The sequence below is a fragment of the Phyllobates terribilis genome, unplaced genomic scaffold (genome assembly GCF_046119375.1).
Source record: "Phyllobates terribilis strain yellow unplaced genomic scaffold, ASM4611937v1 Scaffold_4__5_contigs__length_816908805, whole genome shotgun sequence".
NCBI classification, from domain to species: Eukaryota; Metazoa; Chordata; class Amphibia; order Anura; family Dendrobatidae; genus Phyllobates; species Phyllobates terribilis.
The window spans coordinates 679,488,937-679,508,710 of NW_027362764.1; the positions used below are offsets into that span (position 1 = coordinate 679,488,937).

Consider the following 19,774-nt stretch of genomic DNA (forward strand, 5'->3'; position numbering starts at 1 on the left):
ACGGCGCCTTGCCGGACACCGACCTTAAGTAACTTAGATGATGGAAGCCCCAAGGACTTTGAGCCAGTTGGCAGCTAAGTACGCTACCCGGGCCGCCTTCACGCAGGCATGACACCGAGCTCCTTGTCACGGCTAGGATTGCTTCTTGACTCCGCAGCTCGCCGTGTGGAAATGATGGCGTTAAAAGCACACGGGGCCGTGAAGGGGCCAGGCTTTCAGCAGGTGCCCAGGGAAGGTTTTGGATGCCAGCCGCCTAGCGAGGGCCAGCAGAAGTAACATGTTTCTCTGCAAAGAAGCTTGTGTAACCAAGCCAGACGGCTGACAAAGAGCTAACCTCAGTGCAAGGAAGGCAAGGAAGGTGCGGAAGGAATTGGGGAGGGGGGGGTGATTCCTGCTAGGGCCCTGAAATCATAAAACAGGCAGGAGAGTCTGACGCATAGTGACCGAGAGGTTGTAGGGGCAGATAGGGGGTGTTGTCATGTGCGAGCAAGTGTGCATGCTGGCTTGTGTGTGAGAGTGCGCTTCCTAGGTGTGGCGCGCTGCAGACAGTCAAAGGGATTGTTCCCTTTCATTAAAAGTTAATCCCCGGCTGCAGGCTATTAGAAAGCAACTAACCGTGCTCTACTCACCCTACCCGGGTCTACCGGTGAGTCTCGCCTCTGCTCCCGGCCTGTGGCATTGGCTGTGATGCTGACGTTCCGTCGACAGCGCTGCAGCCGATCAGTGAGCTCAGCGGCTCTGAGTGGGGCGTTGTGTCTACAAGACCTTTTAAGGAAGCCAGCAAAAAAATTGAAGAGAAGGGAAAGCACAAAAGGACCTGCTCTTGCTGAACACTGGAAAGGGCAGCCGGCAGCCAGACGTCAAAGTAGAAAAGCAGCAAGTGAGAGGCTTGTCTCTGCCTATGGCCACAACACCCTGAACACGCCTGATCTCATCAGAGCTTGGAAACTAAGCAGGGTCAGGCCTGGTTAGTACTTGGATGGGAGACTGTAAAATAATACTCCTCCTGTATCATTTTTTTCTACTGAGGACTTCTCAAAGTATCAATATCACGATATTCTTATAAAAAAATGTATCTATTTATTCTTGGATTGTCCATTAAAAAGAATCAGATTGCAGCAGGTACATACAATAATTAGTTATAAAGTAATTGTCCATTTGTTCATAATTAGCTTAATTGTTGAGATTCACCCATCTTTCCTTGGATCCTGGCTGGTAAATCATGTCTTTGTCCAGCATGTGTCCAGGCCTACATGTCATCTGCTTCTCAGCATGAAGATTCTGTGTCTTGTGGGGTGGGCAGAGCAAGAGAGCCCCCCCTTTCTGTACCATGGGCTTTTATAGCCAGTCGTATGGCACACCTGTTCTACATATGGTAGTGAACCAAAAATACACACACAACTAGCGCCTGTCAACTAGACACGATGGCTGAGGCATAGAACTCAGAAAAATGATTATCGATTAACATTCCAAATGAATTTCCATAATTAACCATTTAACATTTCCCCCTTTTTGAGAATAAAAGGACTTTAACTGAAAATTCTCAAAAGAAGATACATTCATCAATCATTTTTTCTTTTCTTCTTCCTTGGCAATATCATTAAATTTCCATAATAATAATAATAGTAATAATAGTATCAATATCGGATTATTGTTATATAATGATGTGAATTCATGTTATGGTAAGCCGCGACTAATATTCATTTAATATGTATAATAATACTTCCCTATATCTAAATTGAAGCAATCGCGGGTTCAATCGTCATCATCTTATGTCATCGGGTCGTCGTCTCGTCTTCTTCTTGGTTCTTTTATAACACAGTCTTTAGATGAAAACTCCTTTGAAATAAATTACAGCATGTAGATATTGTACAGTCCATAATTGTGTTCATTATTGTTCAGTCCATAAACTGCACTCTTTATTAGAAAGATCATGTGTGTCAGTTGATAAGAAAACAAAGTCCATGGATGAAATGTAGCTTTAATATCTGTGCAGTGTCACCTGGACTTACGTTGGATCGTCTTTGGAATCTTCCGTGTGTCCGCACTGGTCTCGTGTCACTTTTGGAACAGATGTGACGTCTTTGGTCAGTAAAGCAAGGGTTAACTTGACACTTTCCTGCTTTATATAGCACCATAACCAGTACTCAGTCCTTTATATACAGGACACATATGCCAGGTATTACCTGTTCACCAGCTTTCATTGAAGCGTTGCAGGTGATAAGAAACCAGTGGAACGTGATGAAACTTGAACACAACACAGTACATATAGGATCATCGTCCTCTGCCGTCCTGGTGATCAGTGGTGTGAATTGTATTGTATGTAATGGACACAGTCTATTATAACACTCAGCATTCACACCTGTTACCTTCTGAGACGTCCGGATATCAGTTGCTTCTTCTTGTAACTTTTGAGAATCTCTTTGATTTATAAAAATTAAAAGTCTTTATTAAGATAGAATTCATAATTGCGATGTCTTGATTGAAGTCTTCATTCCCTAATCTGATACCAAATCTGGCAGTTTTTCCTAACCTATAATATCACAGCGTACCATAGCAATCAGTAATATCCATCTAATTATTATCAAAATATTAAAATAAATTATGTTTGGAATAATAAACAATAATAGATAATAATTCATTATCAATCAAGTTCTCCATATGATAGAACATTTTTATGTCATAGGTGTAATTACCTTTTCCAACCCATAGGTGTCAGTGTATTTTGAAAAAACAAGTTTTTATATCTTTATTAAACCAATAATATCAAAGAATGTATACTCCTGAATCAAAATGAATAAATATATGAATGTATGAATGAATGAATGAATGAATAAATGAATGAATGAATTGTTGTGTTTACTCAGAAAATGTAAACATTTTTTTCCTTAGCAATATATATTTAATGAAGCAATACTCTTGTATTAGACATTACTTTATTAAATATTAATGTGTTTTCTCAATTGAGATATTGAACTCAAATAAAATCAAATGAGAATTAAAAAATGAAAAAATAGTAAAATAAGAAGCATAAAGTAAGAATAAAATTTTAAAAATGAAAAATAAAATTAAATGTAAAAATAAGAATAAAAATAAAAATAAGGCCTTTAAATTTTAATGACAAATGCAGAGTAATTATATTCTCCATAAAAAATACCCTTATATCTCCATTATCTGGATGATTTCATATTTGTCATAACCTTGTACCACCAAAAAATATTAAATTATGCAACTTTGCATGTAATACCCTTCTTAATTATACCATAGTACCTTATTATTTCTTCTTTATTAAATGTGTGTAAAATAAGTATTAATCAAAAGTGATTATGTAATCAGGATCAAAAACACATTTTCCCCCTTAATACCAAAAATATTATTTTATAAAATTTATGTATATATCAGAACCCAATTAAAAATAATTATTCTTCTAGAAATATTGTGCATAAATTTCATATCGATGAGTAGCATAGATGTGACTAAAGAGAGGTGTGTACTTATTTAGGTAACCATTAAAAATAATATTATAGTTATTCAAGAATATTATCATGTGGAAAATTATTCTAAATATAAATTTGCTTTGTAAACCATTTTGATGTGTGGTTGCCCTTATCCACTATTAGTTAAATCAAGAAATAATAATTATTAAAGAAATATAGAAATATACATATGTAGATAATACCTAATTATGTATTATAATTTCCTCAGAATTAAATATATTTTTGTACCTTCACATAAAGAAACATTTTTTTTTTTTTAAACATACAAACATACGAGGCCTCTGTCACATCAATCACACTTAGCAGCTGCTGATTTACTCATCTGTCACCTTCACTCTGACATTCACAGATCTGTTCAACTCAAACATTCCACATATGAAGTTTTAGATATATATATATATATATATTTAACCCAAAATTGTTGTATCCCAATTTATTAATGCGCATTGCCATATCAATTGAATATCTTTATATTTCTTTGAATATTCCCCAAGTACATATTATATAATATGAGAGTAAGTCACTGGAATTTCAGACACTTGAAAAAACTCTTGTCTTAGATTCTTTTTTCACTGGCTGCCCGGTCTTAAGTTACATCAGTTGAAAATAGAATGAATGGGATCCTATACTATTAGCTCAAAGATCAAAGGCCGCAGCTGTCACACGTCATGCTGTAAAGCTACTTTAATTTGCACGAACACTTCATGCACAGAAAATATTAGCAACACAAAAGAATTAATAAGTATTACATTTATATTATAGTTCAACTAGATATATTGTTATTATTTTAAAATGTTATACACATAAAATCATGCAATTTTTTCACTTCCTGTGTGAATAAAGAAATAAATCCATTTTAGAGTTCTTTGATCAAATCCTGCTTTGGAATGAAAACTCTAAGGAAATATAAGAAAATAAAATTAAATATCACATTCATACAGAAACAGAATTATTTAAATATCTTATACATATATTGGTTGGTTCTAATGTAATTCAAAATATTGCTACTTAAATTTATATATATGAAGTTCTAATTTATTAATTAATACATATATATATTTTATAAACGTATATATAAATACAATTATGCGCAATCTCTACTTAGACAAGTGTATATATATATATATATATATATATATATGAACTATTAGAAACTATGTAACTACAATTTTACTGTATAAGATTATAAATAAATATTGAGACATTGTATTACATTTTGATACAACATTATAATTACAGTTTTTCCTTAGCCACTCCCTAAACCAAATCTTCTGTCTCTCTCAAATATCTCCAGGAACGCCCTATTTAGGAAAGACAGTTTTATATCCTTCAAAACCTCAGAGAACTGCCTGTTCTTCTGTCCACATTCCATGACGTCACTGTGAGTTGGTCATCTCACCTGTCTCTGTCCATCAGTTTCAGCCATTTTCCTTTTTAGAGAATCACAGTTCTGACTGAGAATTAACTCATTCTGTGGAGAGATGGATCTTTGCACTGGCTGATATGGCTTATAACATATATGAAATCTTCTGCGTATTTGATAGAGTTCACTATGGGGATGACTCAGTCTAGGAGAGTTTGATATTGGCTTTTGCTAAGATTTTACCTTTCCTGGTTTTATAAATTTAGCTTGATTTATTTTCTTTTCACGATTCTCATGTTTTCTAACAAAATCCAGCATCTGCGCACATTCAAATAATGAATTTTTTTGTGATGCCATAACTTGGGAAACTGAATTTAGGAATTTGAATTTTTGTACAAAAGTTGTTATCATATGTTGTACTTTTCCATTTTTGATGAGAGCTTTGTACAACCGTTCAAATATGGACATGAATGTATATGTACATTCCTTCCTACCAATCCTTAGTTTCTGCAGATCTTCTATGTTGGGAAAATCCTTTGTGACACAATAAATCAAATATCTTGATCTGTCCGAATCATTTTCCCATCCATTAGGAGAGTCATTTTCACAGGGCATTAAATGTAAACGTCTGGACAATGTCACAGGAATCCATATTTTAAATAATTGATTCCTCTCCTCATTGGATAAATCAAACTTATCAGAGAAGCTCTCAAATGTCTCTGAATTTCTACAGGCATGGATTTTGACATCATATTTTGGCATGATTTTGTATAATTTCAGCAAATTTTTCCTCATTTTAATTTGGAGTTGAGCCTGGGTAATTCCAGAATTCTCTGATATTTTTAGTGGCTCTTGTATGTCCGTTCCTCCTACGTCACTCACGTCTCCTCCCACATCACCTAGTATGTCGGTTTCTCGTATGTCAGTCATGTCTCCTCCCATGTCAGGTTTCTGTATGTCCATCTCTTGGTCAGACCCAAGGTCACCTTCAGTTACAAACACGTGTCTTACTTCTTGTTCATTTTCCAAATTACAGTCAGAATCAGTATCACCGTCTGACACTTCTACACTATTTTCCTGCTTAGAAATCTCTAACACAAGACTATGAAAAAAATCTACCAAATGTAGAATATTTCTCAATTTCTGTTTGTCTCTATTTACCAATTTAGAAGTTAACTGTAAATTCTGCAATTCACATTCTTTGTATAAACTGAGCCACAAAACTTCTATGTCATCTCCTGCATTACCTTTGAAATTAATATTACTTTGTTTAGCAAAAGAAGAAATTATATCCATATTTTGCTTACCTTAAGATTCCTTGGCTTCTCTTTATCAGCACGTCCTGTCTTCAGTTCGTCTGATTCTTTTCCTGTGTGATTCTGTTCCTTGTTAGTACCTCTGCTTCCTGTCTTTCATCAGTCTGTAGGTCCTTTCTGCTTCTCGTGACAAACTAGTGAATTTACTGACACGTGAACAACAGCTGTTCAGCTCGTCAGGACTCCCCCCTTGTTCACGGAAGAAATTCACTTACTTAATTTAAAAAACAAAAAAACAGGACTGGCTGGCTCACCATTGTAAAATAATACTCTTCCTGTATTATTTTTTTCTACTGAGGACTTCTCAAAGTATCAATATCACGATATTCTTATAAAAAAATGTATCTATTTATTCTTGGATTGTCCATTAAAAAGAATCAGATTGCAGCAGGTACATACAATAATTAGTTATAAAGTAATTGTCCATTTGTCCATAATTAGCTTAATTGTTGAGATTCACCAATCTTTCCTTGGATCCTGGCTGGTAAATCATGTCTTTGTCCAGCATGTGTCCAGGCCTACATGTCATCTGCTTCTCAGCATTAAGATTCTGTGTCTTGTGGGGTGGGCAGAGCAAGAGAGCCCCCTTTTCTGTACCATGGGCTTTTATAGCCAGTCGTATGGACACCTGTTCTACATATGGTAGTGAACCAAAAATACACACACAAATAGCGCATGTCAACTAGACACGATGGCTGAGGCATAGAACTCAGAAAAATGATTATCGATTAACATTCCAAATGAATTTCCATAATTAACCATTTAACAGAGACCGCCTAGGAATGCCAGGTGCTGTAGGCTTTTGCTTTTTCCTTCCTTCCACCAGCAGGGGGCACTGTCTTCTATGCCTTTTTTCCATTCCCTTTCACAAGTGCACACATTCATTCTCTTTTCTTTTTTTCATTTGCTTTCACTCTTGCGCTATTTCATCTCTGCAAAATACCAGCATCCTTCTGATCACCGTGGGCCTCCAGCATTGTTGCTTCTTTACTTTTAATACTAGGCTCCTTTTAACCAGGACCAGCGTCTTCCGCGTGGCTGGAGGCAACCACCGGTAACCACAAGCAGAAGACCTTTGCAGGCAACACGACCCTCAACCCTGAAGATCAGCTCAAAGTCACTGGCAACCATCTCACCCTCTTCCTTCATTCACCCCTGGATGTCTCGCTCCGCCCCCAAGTTACGGGTCCAGCTTGCTCTTTCTGTCACATTACCGCGATGAAGGGTTTAGCCTGCAGGAGACCCTGCGCCGAGACTTTTTTGAAGACACCTGATGCGGCGGGTGAATCACTGCTAAACAAACCACACCTGTAGGGACGGCACAGCCTTTGCATGGACCCTTCTAAGCCCGCCCCGTCACGGCCAGATTACTCGCCACCAAGCGATCCTGAGAAAGGCTGGCCAGGCGATGAATCGAGCAGCGTCTACTGGCCATACCACCTTGGATACGCCTGATCTCGTCTGATCTCGGAAGCAAAGCAGGGCAGGGCTCGGACAGTACTTGGATGGGATACCTCCTGGGAACACCGGGTGCTGTAGACCATTTTGATGACGTTTTGCCCTACTGCCCAGCTCGGCTAGCATGGAAGGGCGCCTTGCCGGACACCGACCTTAAGTAACTTAGATGATGGAAGCCCCAAGGCCTCTGAGCCAGTTGGCAGCTAAGTACGCTAGCCCGCCGTCTTCACGCAGGCCTGACACCGAGCTCCTTGTCACGGCTAGGAGTGCTTATTGACTCCGCAGCTCGCCGTGTGGAAATGAAGGCATTAAAAGCACCCGGGGCCGTGAAGGGGCCAGGCTTTCAGCAGGTGCCCAGGGAAGGTTTTGGATGCCGGCCGCCTAGCGAGGGCCAGCAGAAATAACATGTTTCTCTGCAAAGAAGCTTGTGTAACCAAGCCAGACGGCTGACAAAGAGCTAACCTCAGTGCAAGGAAGGCAAGGAAGGTGCGGAAAGAATTGGGGAGGGGGGGGGGTGATTCCTGCTAGGGCCCTGAAATCATAAAACAGGCAGGAGAGTCTGACTCATAGTGATGGAGAGGTTGTAGAGGCAGATAGGGGGTGTTGTCACGTGCGAGCACGTGTGCATGCTGGCTTGTGTGTGAGAGTGCGCTTCCTAGGTGTGGCGCGCTGCAGACAGTCAAAGGGATTGTTCCCTTTCATTAAAAGTTAATCCCCGGCTGTAGCCTATTAGAAAGCAACTAACCGCGCTCTACTCACCCTACCTGGGTCTACCGGTGAGTCTCGCGTCTGCACCCGGCCTGTGGCATTGGCCGTGAAGCTGACGTTTCGACGACAGCGCTGCAGCCGATCAGTGAGCTCAACGGCTCTGAGTGGGGCGTTGTGTCTTCAAGACCTTTTAAGGAAGCCAGCAAGAAAATTGAAGAGAAGGGAAAGCACAAAAGACCTGGTCTTGATGAGCACTGGAAAGATCAGCCGGCAGCCAAACGTCAAAGTAGAAAAGCAGCAAGTGAGAGGCTAGTCTCTGCCTACTGACACACCACCCTGAACACGCCCAATCTCATCTGATCTTGAAAGCTAAGCAGGGTTGGGCCTGGTTAGTACTTGGATGGGAGACCACCTGGGAATACCAGGTGCTGTAGGCTTTTGCTTTTTCCTTCCTTCCACCAGCAGGGTCCACTCTCTTCTATGCATTTTTTCCATTCCCTTTCACAAGTGCACACATTCATTCTCTTTTCTTTTTTTCATTTGCTTTCTCTCTTGCGCTATTTCATCTCTGCAAAATACCAGCATCCTTCTGATCACCGTGGACCTCCAGCATTGTCGCTTTTTACTTTTAATACTAGGCTCCTTTTCACCAGGACCAGCGTCTCCCGCGTGGCTGGAGGCAACCACCGGTAACCCCAAGTAGAAGACCTTTGCAGGCAGCACGACCCTGCCCCCTGAAGAGCATCTCAAAGTCACGGGCAACCATCTCACCCTCTTCCTTCATTCACCCCTGGACGTCTCGCTCCGCCCCCAAGTTACGGGTCCAGCTTGCTCTTTCTGTCACATTACCGCGATGAAGGGTTTAGCCTGCAGGAGACCCTGCGCCGAGCCATTTTTGAAGACACCTGATGCGGCGGGTGAATTACTGCTAAACAAACCACACCTGTAGGGACGGCACAGACTTTGCATGGACCCTTCGGAGCCCGCCCCGTCACGGCCAGATTGCTCGCCACCAAGCGATCCTGAGAAATTGTGGCCTGGCGATGGATCGAGCAGCTTCTACTGGCCATACCACCTTGGATACGCCCGATCTCATCTGATCTCGGAAGCAAAGCAGGGCTGGGCTCGGACAGTACTTGGATAGGAGACCTCCTGGGAACACCGGGTGCTGTAGATCATTTTGATGACGTTTTTACCTACTGCCCAGCTCGACTAGCATGGAACGGCGCCTTGCCGGACACAGACCTTAAGTAACTTAGATGATGGAAGCCCCAAGGCCTCTGAGCCAGTTGGCAGCTAAGTACGCTACCCCGCCGCCTTCACGCAGGCCTGACACCTAGCTCCTTGCCACGGCTAGGAGTGCTTATTGACTCCGCAGCTCGCCGTGTGGAAATGATGGCGTTAAAAGCACCTGGGGCCGTGAAGGGGCCAGGCTTTCAGCAGGTGCCCAGGGAAGGTTTTGGATGCCGGCCGCCTAGCGAGGGCCAGAAGAAGTAACATGTTTCTCTGCAAAGAAGCTTGTGTAACCAAGCCAGACGGCTGACAAAGAGCTAACCTCAGTGCAAGGAAGGTGCGGAAGGAATTGGGGAGGGGGTGGTGATTCCTGCTAGGGCCCTGAAATCATAAAACAGGCAGGAGAGTCTGACGCATGGTGACGGAGAGGTTGTAGGAGCAGATAGGGGGTGTTGTCACGTGCGAGCACGTGTGCATGATGGCTTGTGTGTGAGAGTGCGCTTCCTAGATGTGGCGCGCTGCAGACAGTCAAAGGGATTGTTCCCTTTCATTAAAAGTTAATCCCCGGCTGCAGGCTATTAGAAAGCAACTAACCGTGCTCTGCTCACCCTACCCGGGTCTACCGGTGAGTCTCGCCTCTGCTCCCGGCCTGTGGTATTGGCCGTGAAGCTGACGTTCCGTCGACAGCGCTGCAGCCGATCAGTGAGCTCAGCGGCTCTGAGTGGGGCGTTGTGTCTACAAGACCTTTTAAGGAAGCCAGCAAAAAAATTGAAGAGAAGGGAAAGCACAAAAGGACCTGGTCTTGCTGAGCACTGGAAAGGGCAGCCGGCAGCCAGACGTCAAAGTAGAAAAGCAGCAAGTGAGAGGCTTGTCTCTGCCCACGGCCACACCAACCTGAACAAACCTGATCTCGTCTGATTTCAGAAGCTAAGCAGGGTTGGGCCTGGTTAGTACTTGGATGAGAGACCACTTTGGAATACCAGGTCCTGTAGGCTTTTGCTTTTTCCTTCCTTCCAGCAGCAGGGGGCACTCTCTTATGTGCCTTTTTTCCATTCCCTTTCACAAGTGCACACATTAATTCTCTTTTCTTTTTTTCATTTGCTTTCTCTCTTGCGCTATTTCATCTCTGCAAAATACCAGCATCCTTCTGATCACCGTGGGCCTCCAGCATTGTTGCTTCTTTACTTTAAATACTAGGCTCCTTTTCACCAGGACCAGCATCTCCCGCGTGGCTGGAGGCAACCACCGGTAACCCCAAGCAGAAGACCTTTGCAGGCAACACGACCCTCCCCCCTGAAGAGCAGCTCAAAGTCACTGGCAACCATCTCAGCCTCTTCCTTCATTCAACCCTGGACGTCTCGCTCCGCCCCCAAGTTACGGGTCCACCTTGCTCTTTCTGTCACATTACCGCGATGAAGGGTTTAGCCTGCAGGAGACCCTGCGCCGAGCCATTTTTGAAGACACCTGATGCGGCGGGTGAATCACTGCTAAACAAACCACACCTGTAGGGACGGCACAGCCTTTGCATGGACCCTTCGGAGCCCGCCCCGTCACGGCCAGATTGCTCGCCACCAAGCGATCCTGAGAAAGGCTGGCCGGGCGATGGATCGAGCAGCGTCTACTGGCCATACCACCTTGGATACGCCCGTTCTCATCTGATCTCGAAAGCAAAGCAGAGCTGGGCTTGGACAGTACTTGGATGGGAGACCTCCTGGGAACACAAGGTGCTGTAAACCATTTTGATGACGTTTTGCCCTACTGCCCAGCTCGGCTAGCATGGAACGGCGCCTTGCCGGACACCGACCTTAAGTAACTTAGATGATGGAAGCCCCAAGGCCTCTGAGCCAGTTGGCAGCTAAGTACGCTACCCCGCCGCCTTCACGCAGGCCTGACACCGAGATCCTTGCTACGGCTAGGAGTGCTTTTTGACTCCGCAGCTCGCCGTGTGGAAATGATGGCGTTAAAAGCACCCGGGGCCGTGAAGGGGCCAGGCTTTCAGCAGGTGCCCAGGGAAGGTTTTGGATGCCGGCCGCCTAGCGAGGGCCAGCAGAAGTAACAGGTTTCTCTGCAAAGAAGCTTGTGTAACCAAGCCAGACGGCTGACAAAGAGAAAACCTCAGTGCAAGGAAGGCAAGGAAGGTGCGGAAGGAATTGGGGAGGGGAGGGGGGTGATTCCTGCTAGGGCCCTGAAATCATAAAACAGACAGGAGAGTCTGACGCATGGTGACGGAAAGGTTGTAGGGGCAGATAGGGGGTGTTGTCACGTGCGAGCACGTGTGCATGCTGGCTTGTGTGTGAGAGTGCGCTTCCTAGGTGTGGCGCGCTGCAGACAGTCAAAGGGATTGTTCCCTTTCATTAAAATTTAATCCCCGGCTGAAGGCTATTAGAAAGCAACTAACCGCGCTCTGCTCACCCTACCCGGGTCTACCAGTGAGTGGCGCCTCTGCTCCCGGCCTGTGGTATTGGCCGTGAAGCTGACGTTCCGTCGACAGCACTGCAGCCGATCAGTGAGCTCAGCGGCTCTGAGTGGGGCGTTGTGTCTACAAGACCTTTTAAGGTAGCCAGCAAAAAAATTGAAGAGAAGGGAAAGCACAAAAGGACCTGGTCTTGCTGAGCACTGGAAAGGGCAGCCGGCAGCCAGACGTCAAAGTAGAAAAGCAGCAAGTGAGAGGCTTGTCTCTGCCAATGGCCACACCACTCTGAACACGCCTGATCTCAGAAGCTAAGCAGGGTCGGGCCTGGTTAGTACTTGGATAGGAGACCGCCTGGGAATACCAGGTGCTGTAGGCTTTTGCTTTTTCCTTCCTTCCACCAGCAGGGGGCACTCTCTTCTATGCCTTTTTTCCATTCCCTTTCACAAGTGCACACATTCATTCTCTTTTCTTTTTTTCATTTGCTTTCTCTCTTGCTCTATTTCATCTCTGCAAAATACCAGCATCCTTCTGATTACAGTGGGCCTCCAGCATTGTTGCTTCTTTACTTTTAATACTAGGACCAGCGTCTCCCGCGTGGCTGGAGGCAACCACCAGTAACCCCAAGCAGAAGACCTTTGCAGGCAACATGACCCTCCCCCCTGAAGAGCAGCTCAAAGTCACTGGCAACCATCTCACCCTCTTCCTTCATTCACCCCTGGACGTCTCGCTCCGCCCCAAAGTTACGGGTCCAGCTTGCTCTTTCTGTCACATTACCGCGATGAAGGGTTTAGCCTGCAGGAGACCCTGCGCCGAGACATTTTTGAAGACACCTGATGCGGCGGGTGAATCACTGCTAAACAAACCACACCTGTAGGAACGGCAGAGCCTTTGCATGGACCCTTCGGAGCCCGCCCCGTCACGGCCAGATTGCTCGCCACCAAGCGTGTTACAACTCTCCTGTTAGTTTTTTTTTAGTTTGCTGGTCACATGACCATTTTGCCTATTTAATCCGGCTCCGCCCTCCTGGCTTTGCTGGACTTCATTTGTATTTACTACTGTTGAGCTAGCTTGTTGCTCTGTTGCCGTTCTCTGTTAGTTTTGCTAGGTCTTCTGACCCCTATGCCTTTTTGTTGTGTGTTTGTCTTTGACTGCTACTATTTCTGCTAGGAGGTGTCCAACTTTTCCCAGTCCCTAGATCTTGTAGGGATCCCTACCTCACATCTATAGGTCTGCGTTCAGACTAGCCGAGGACTTTAGCGGGTCTGATCGCAGGATCAGGTTCCCCGTTACATCGTAGGGATCTTGTTTAGTTCTATTGTAGGGATAGATCTCCTTTCTTTCCTTAGTCTCTGTAGCAGATCATAACAGTAATTCCAGCCATAAAAAAAAAAAAAAAAAAAAAATTTCTCTAAGGAAAGACCTCCAGTTTTCCATCATGGTCTCGGTGCAAGATTTGGCTCAACGCTTGCAGGGACTCTCTCTGGAGGTGACCAAGCTCCAACAACACGTGAGCAGCTGTTCTGGACCGCATTTTGTGGAACCTAAGGTACGTCTGCCTGATCTATTTTTTGGCGAACAACAAGATTTTTTTTCTTTTAAAAATGCTTGTCTATTATATTTTCGTTTGAGACCCGGATCCTCTGGTGATGATTCACAGCGCATAGGGATCATAATGTCACTTTTGTGCAAAGATCCTCAGGGATGGGCCTTCTCTCTCCAACCTAGTGATCCGTGCTTTAGATCAGTGGATAGTTTTTTTTCTGCTTTGGGTTTGTTGTACGATGATCCTGATCGTGTCTCATCTGCTGAGTCTGAATTAAGACGTTTGAGGCAGGGATCAGGTAATCTGGAAAAATATTGTTCTCACTTCCGTCGGTGGTCTGCCCAGGTGGGGTGGAACGATTCTGCTTTGAAAAGCTTGTTTCTTGCAGGGCTATGTGAAAGGGTAAAGGATTTACTGATTGCTTATCCCACACCTGGAAACTTGCAGGAGGCAATGCAATTAGCTATACGGGTGGACAGGAGACTGCGTGAAAGGGTTAATGAGAGCAAATCCTCTGCTATGTCAGCTTCGAATCCTGAGAGGTTCTGTGCTGACAATGGAGAGCCGATGGAAATTGGGGCGATGGCACCCCGCTCTCAGGAAAAAGACCGCCGACTTTCTGAAGGCTTGTGTTTCTATTGCGGAAATTCTGGTCATTTTATTAAGAGCTGTGTGCTTCTTAAGAAGAAAGAAAAAAAAATGGTCAGTCATGCTCGTATTGCCTGTTTAAATTCTAAGGGAGTATTCCTATCTGCCACTACTGCTGCTCAGGATGAATTAATTGAATTTTGGGTATTTGTGGATTGTGGATCTACTCTGAATGTGATTGATGGGGGATTCTTGGAAAAACTTAGATTAGAACCTAAAACTTTGTCATCCCCTATTGCTGTGGTTTCTGTCAATGCCTCTCCCTTGAAGAGTGTTACTCACAAGGTCTGTGAATTTCCCTTCACTATTAATGGTATTCATCAAGAGAATTTGGATTTGGTGGTATTGGATAATTTGCCTTCTCCAGTAATATTGGGGTTACCCTGGTTAAAATTGCACAATCCTGTACTGGATTGGTCTACCAATGAAATTAAGTCCTGGAGCCCTAAGTGTTATGACAAGTGTTGTAACGGGCACATTGCTGCTGTGGATAGAGGGAATTACCTGTACCTTTTCAGGATTTTTGGAGAGTTTTTTCTGAGGAGGAGTCGCAGGTTTTGCCTCCCCATAGAGACTATGATTGTACCATTGAATTTGTCCCTGGCGCGACTCTTCCTAAGAGTCGTTTATTTAATCTTACTATTCCTGAAAGAAAGGCTTTGAAAGAATACATACAGACAAACTTGGCCGCCGGTCACATTAGGCCTTTCAAGTCTCCTGTGGCTGTTGGATTTTTTTTTGTAAAAAAAAAAGATGGCGGTTTACGTCCTTGTCTGGACTTTCGTGAGATTAATAAAATTACTGTACGCAATTCTTACCCACTGCCATTGATTCCTGATTTATTTAACCAGTTAGTGGGGGCCAAGTGGTTCTCTAAAATTGATCTCCGGGGGGCATACAATTTGTTGCGCATGAAGGAGGGTGATGAATGGAAGACTACTTTTAACACTCCTGTGGGTCATTTTGAGAATCTGGTTATGCCTTTTGGTCTCACCAATGCTCCAGCATTTTTTCAGAATCTTATTAATGATATCCTTAGACCTTTAATCGGCAAAAATGTGGTTGTGTAATTGGATGACATTTTGATTTATTCGCCGGATCTGGAGTCTCATTGGCGGAACGTACGTGAGGTATTACAGTTATTAATGGACAATTCGCTTTTTGCTAAGCTGGAGAAATGTGAGTTCGCTGTACAGAGAATTAGTTTTTTGGGCTACATTATCTCCAGTGAAGGTTTTGAGATGGACCCGGTTAAAGTTCAAGCTGTGCAGGAATGGCCTAGGCCTATTGGTTTGAAATCGATACAGAGGTTTTTGGGTTTCGCCAATTATTACAGAAAATTCATAAAAAATATTTCTATTATTGTCAAACCGCTGACCGATCTCACCAGGAAAGGTGCTAATGCGGTTCAGTGGACTTCTGAGGCCATTGAAGCTTTTGTGTTTCTAAAGGAGAGGTTCACCTCTGCTCCCATCCTTATGCAGCCTGATGTGACTAAGCCGTTTTTGGTTGAGGTTGATGCTTCTTCGGTGGGGGTTGGTGCGGTGTTGTCTCAGGAAAACAAGGATGGAGTACATCCCTGTGCCTTTTTTTCAAAAAAATTTTCCGAGACTGAACTTAATTACGATATTGGTAATCGGGAATTGCTGGCGATTAAACTCGCATTTGAACACTGGCGTCATCTCTTGGAAGGTGCTGAATTTCCCATTCAGGTTTTCACTGATCATAAAAATCTGATCTATCTTGATGCTGCCAAGCGCTTGAATGCCCGTCAGGCTAGGTGGGCACTTTTTTTCTCGCGGTTTAATTTTTCCGTTACTTACATCCTGGGTACCAAGAATGTTAAAGCGGATGCTTTGTCTCGCAGCTTTTCTCCCATGGTCGGTGTTGAGGAGGAAGAGGAGACCATTTTACAAGAAGGTGTTGTGATTGCTGCTTTGGACTCCATTTTGGAGGATGAGATTCTTAAAGCACAGGAGAATGCCCCATCTAACACTCCCCATGGGAGGTTGTTTGTGCCTAGGACCTTTAGGAGAGATTTGTTTGTTGAGTGTCATGAGTCTCGGTTGGCAGGTCATCCAGGAATTTCTGAGACCAAGAGACTTGTGGGTCGCAGTTTTTGGTGGCCTGGATGGCAGAAGGAAGTCATTAAGTGGGGGCGCCAATGTACTGTGTGTGCAAGATCCAAGTCTTCGCATGCTCCTGCTGCGGGGTTGCTTTGCCCTCTGGAGGTTCCTAGTGCACCTTGGACACATCTGGCTATGGACTTTATTACTGACCTTCCTCCCTCTGAAGGTTTCACGGTCATCTGGGTGGTCGTGGACCGTTTTAGCAAGATGTGTCACTTGGTTCCCTTCATCAAACTGCCTTGCGCTAAGACACTCGCTAAGGCCTTTGTCAAGGAGATTGTCAGACTACATGGTGTTCCTACTGACATTATTTCTGATAGGGGACCTCAGTTCGTGGCTCGTTTTTGGCGTGCCTTTTGTGACAGGTTGGGAGTTCATTTGTCGTTTTCATCCGGATATCATCCTGAGTCTAATGGCCAGACAGAAAGGAAGAACCAGGATGTTGAGCAGTTCTTGCGTTGTTTTGTGGCAGACAATCAAGAGGGGTGGTCTGAGTTTCTGCCACTTGCTGAATTTGCTCTTAACAACCATACATCCTCTTCTGCTGGGTGTTCGACTTTTTTTTGTTGTTCTGGGAGACATCCGTCTTTTGGGTCATTTTCCAAATTGGTTTCGGCTGTACCTGAGGAGGAGAGTTTTTCCGGTGATTTGGAGAGAGTTTGGACGGATGTGCGTGGTAATCTTCAGGAGGCTAACAAAAAATCTAAGAGGTACTTTGATAGGAAACGGCAAGAGGTTTTGTTTGCGGTTGGTGACATGGTTTGGTTGTCCTCTAAGAATCTGCGATTGAGGATTCCTTCTAAAAAATTGGGTCCCAAGTTCGTAGGGCCCTTTAAGGTACTTCAGAAAGTTAACCAATCTGCTGTTAGGCTGGAGGTTCCTACGTCCTGGAGGATTAATCCGGTGTTTCATGTTTCTCTGTTGAAAAAAGCTGATTTGTCGGATGGTGACGCCTATGCCACTGTTCCTCCGGTGGTGGAGGACGGGGAATATGAAATTTCCCGCATCCTAAATTCTAGACGGTATAGAGGGAGTTTGCAGTATCTCGTCGCTTGGAAGGGTTTCGGACCTGAGGATAACTCATGGGTGAGAGCGGATTATGTTTCTGCCCCCAGACTTGTCCGAGCGTTTCACAGGTGGTTTCCTGGTAAGCCTGGGCCTAGGGGATCCGGAGGATCCTCTTAGAAGAGGGGGTACTGTTACAACTCTCCTGTTAGGTTTTTTTTAGTTTGCTGGTCACATGACCATTTTGCCTATTTAATCCGGCTCCGCCCTCCTGGCTTTGCTGGACTTCATTTGTATTTACTACTGTTGAGCTAGCTTGTTGCTCTGTTGCCGTTCTCTTTTAGTTTTGCTAGGTCTTCTGACCCCTATGCCTTTTTGTTGTGTGTTTGTCTTTGACTGCTACTATTTCTGCTAGGAGGTGTCCAACTTTTCCCAGTCCCTAGATCTTGTAGGGATCCCTACCTCACATCTATAGGTCTGCGTTCAGACTAGCCGAGGACTTAAGCGGGTCTGATCGCAGGATCAGGTTCCCCGTTACATCGTAGGGATCTAGTTTAGTTCTATTGTAGGGATAGATATCCTTTCTTTCCATACTCTCTGTAGCAGATCATAACAAAGCGATCCTGAGAAAGGCTGGCCGGGCGATGGATCAAGCAGAGTCTACTGGCCATACCACCTTGGATACGCCCGATATCGTCTGATCTCGAAAACAAAGCAGGGCTGGGCTCGGACAGTACTTGGATGGGAGACCTCCTGGGAACACCGGGTGCTGTAGACCATTTTGATGACATTTTGCCCTACTGCCCAGCTCGGCTAGCATGGAACGGCGCCTTGCCGGACACCGACCTTAAGTAACTTAGATGATGGAAGCCCCAAGGACTCTGAGCCAGTTGGCAGCTAAGTACGCTACCCCGCCGCCTTCACGCAGGCCTGACACCGAGCTCCTTGTCACGGCTAGGAGTGCTTATTGACTCCGCAGCTCGCCGTGTGGAAATGATGGCGTTAAAAGCACCCGGGGCCGTGAAGGGGCCAGGCTTTCAGCAGGTGCCCAGGGAAGGTTTTGGATGCCAACCGCCTAGCGAGGGCCAGCAGAAGTAACATGTTTCTCTGCAAAGAAGCTTGTGTAACCACGCCAGACGGCTGACAAAGAGCTAACCTCAGTGCAAGGAAGGCAAGGAAGGAATTGGGGAGGGGGGGGTGATTCCTGCTAGGGCCCTGAAATCATAAAACAGGCAGAAGAGTCTGACGCATGGTGACGGAGAGGTTGTAGGGGCAGATAGGGGGTGTTGTCACGTGTGAGCACGTGTGCATGCTGGCTTGTGTGTGAGAGTGCGCTTCCTAGGTGTGGCGCGCTGCAGACAGTCAAAGGGATTGTTCCCTTTCATTAAAAGTTAATCCCCGGCTGCAGGCTATTAGAAAGCAACTAACCGCGCTCTGCTCACCCTACCCGGGTCTACCGGTGAGTCTCGCCTCTGCTCCCGGCCTGTGGTATTGGCCGTGAAGCTGACGTTCCGTCGACAGCGCTGCAGCCGATCAGTGAGCTCAGTGGCTCTGAGTGGGGCGTTCTGTCTACAAGACCTTTTAAGGAAGCCAGCAAAAAAATTGAAGAGAAGGGAAAGCACAAAACCAGGGGAGGAGTCCTGAGGAGATAATTTGCATATTCCCACTGCATTTTTGGGTAAGTGAAGAGTCTCCGCGAGCTCAAAGAACACTGGATTTTGGCTGTTGGAGCTGAAAAGAGGTCATCGGTAAACCAGGGGAGGAGTCCTGAGGAGATAATTTGCATATTCCCACTGCATTTTGGGGTAAGTGAAGAGTCTCCGCGAGCTCAAAGAACACTGGATTTTGGCTGTTGGAGCTGAAAAGAGGACATCGGTAAACCAGGGGAGGAGTCCTGAGGAGATAATTTGCATATTCCCACTGCATTTTGGGGTAAGTGAAGAGTCTCCGCGAGCTCAAAGAACACTGGATTTTGGCTGTTGGAGCTGAAAAGAGGACATCGGTATACCAGGGGAGGAGTCCTGAGGAGATAATTTGCATATTCCCACTGCATTTTGGGGTAAGTGAAGAGTCTCCGCGAGCTCAAAGAACACTGGATTTTGGCTGTTGGAGCTGAAAAGAGGACATCGGTAAACCAGGGGAGGAGTCCTGAGGAGATAATTTGCATATTCCCACTGCATTTTGGGGTAAGTGAAGAGTCTCCGCGAGCTCAAAGAACACTGGATTTTGGCTGTTGGAGCTGAAAAGAGGACATCGGTAAACCGCGCGCCTACTGGCGCGCGCATTTTGAAGCTTTTTTTTTAAGCTTTTTTCACTGTTTTCAGAACATTAACAATAAGAACATGGAAGAGTCCAGGAGCCATTTGGTGAGCTGCATATCCTGCTACAGGTTCACAGACTTGCCAGTGGAAAAGCCAAACTTCACATGCCAGAAATGCAAGCTTGTGTCCCTGTTGGAGGA

At 44.8% G+C, this 19,774-nt stretch overlaps 1 non-coding gene and 6 pseudogenes across 1 annotated transcript; all 7 read left to right on the forward strand.

Annotated features, from left to right (window-relative positions):
* The first annotated feature begins 7,598 nt into the window (after positions 1 to 7,598).
* On the forward strand, positions 7,599 to 7,718 carry LOC141267470 (5S ribosomal RNA; annotated as a pseudogene).
* A 942-nt stretch (positions 7,719 to 8,660) lies between these two features.
* LOC141266490 (5S ribosomal RNA) lies at positions 8,661 to 8,779 on the forward strand. Its single transcript, XR_012320527.1, has one exon. It is a non-coding gene; the product is annotated as a 5S ribosomal RNA (ribosomal RNA).
* Positions 8,780 to 9,399: 620 nt separating this feature from the next.
* On the forward strand, positions 9,400 to 9,519 carry LOC141267555 (5S ribosomal RNA; annotated as a pseudogene).
* A 932-nt stretch (positions 9,520 to 10,451) lies between these two features.
* Positions 10,452 to 10,570, forward strand: LOC141269040 (5S ribosomal RNA; annotated as a pseudogene).
* A 621-nt stretch (positions 10,571 to 11,191) lies between these two features.
* Positions 11,192 to 11,311, forward strand: LOC141269613 (5S ribosomal RNA; annotated as a pseudogene).
* A 944-nt stretch (positions 11,312 to 12,255) lies between these two features.
* On the forward strand, positions 12,256 to 12,364 carry LOC141268840 (5S ribosomal RNA; annotated as a pseudogene).
* A 5,607-nt stretch (positions 12,365 to 17,971) lies between these two features.
* On the forward strand, positions 17,972 to 18,091 carry LOC141269052 (5S ribosomal RNA; annotated as a pseudogene).
* The last annotated feature ends 1,683 nt before the right edge of the window (positions 18,092 to 19,774 follow it).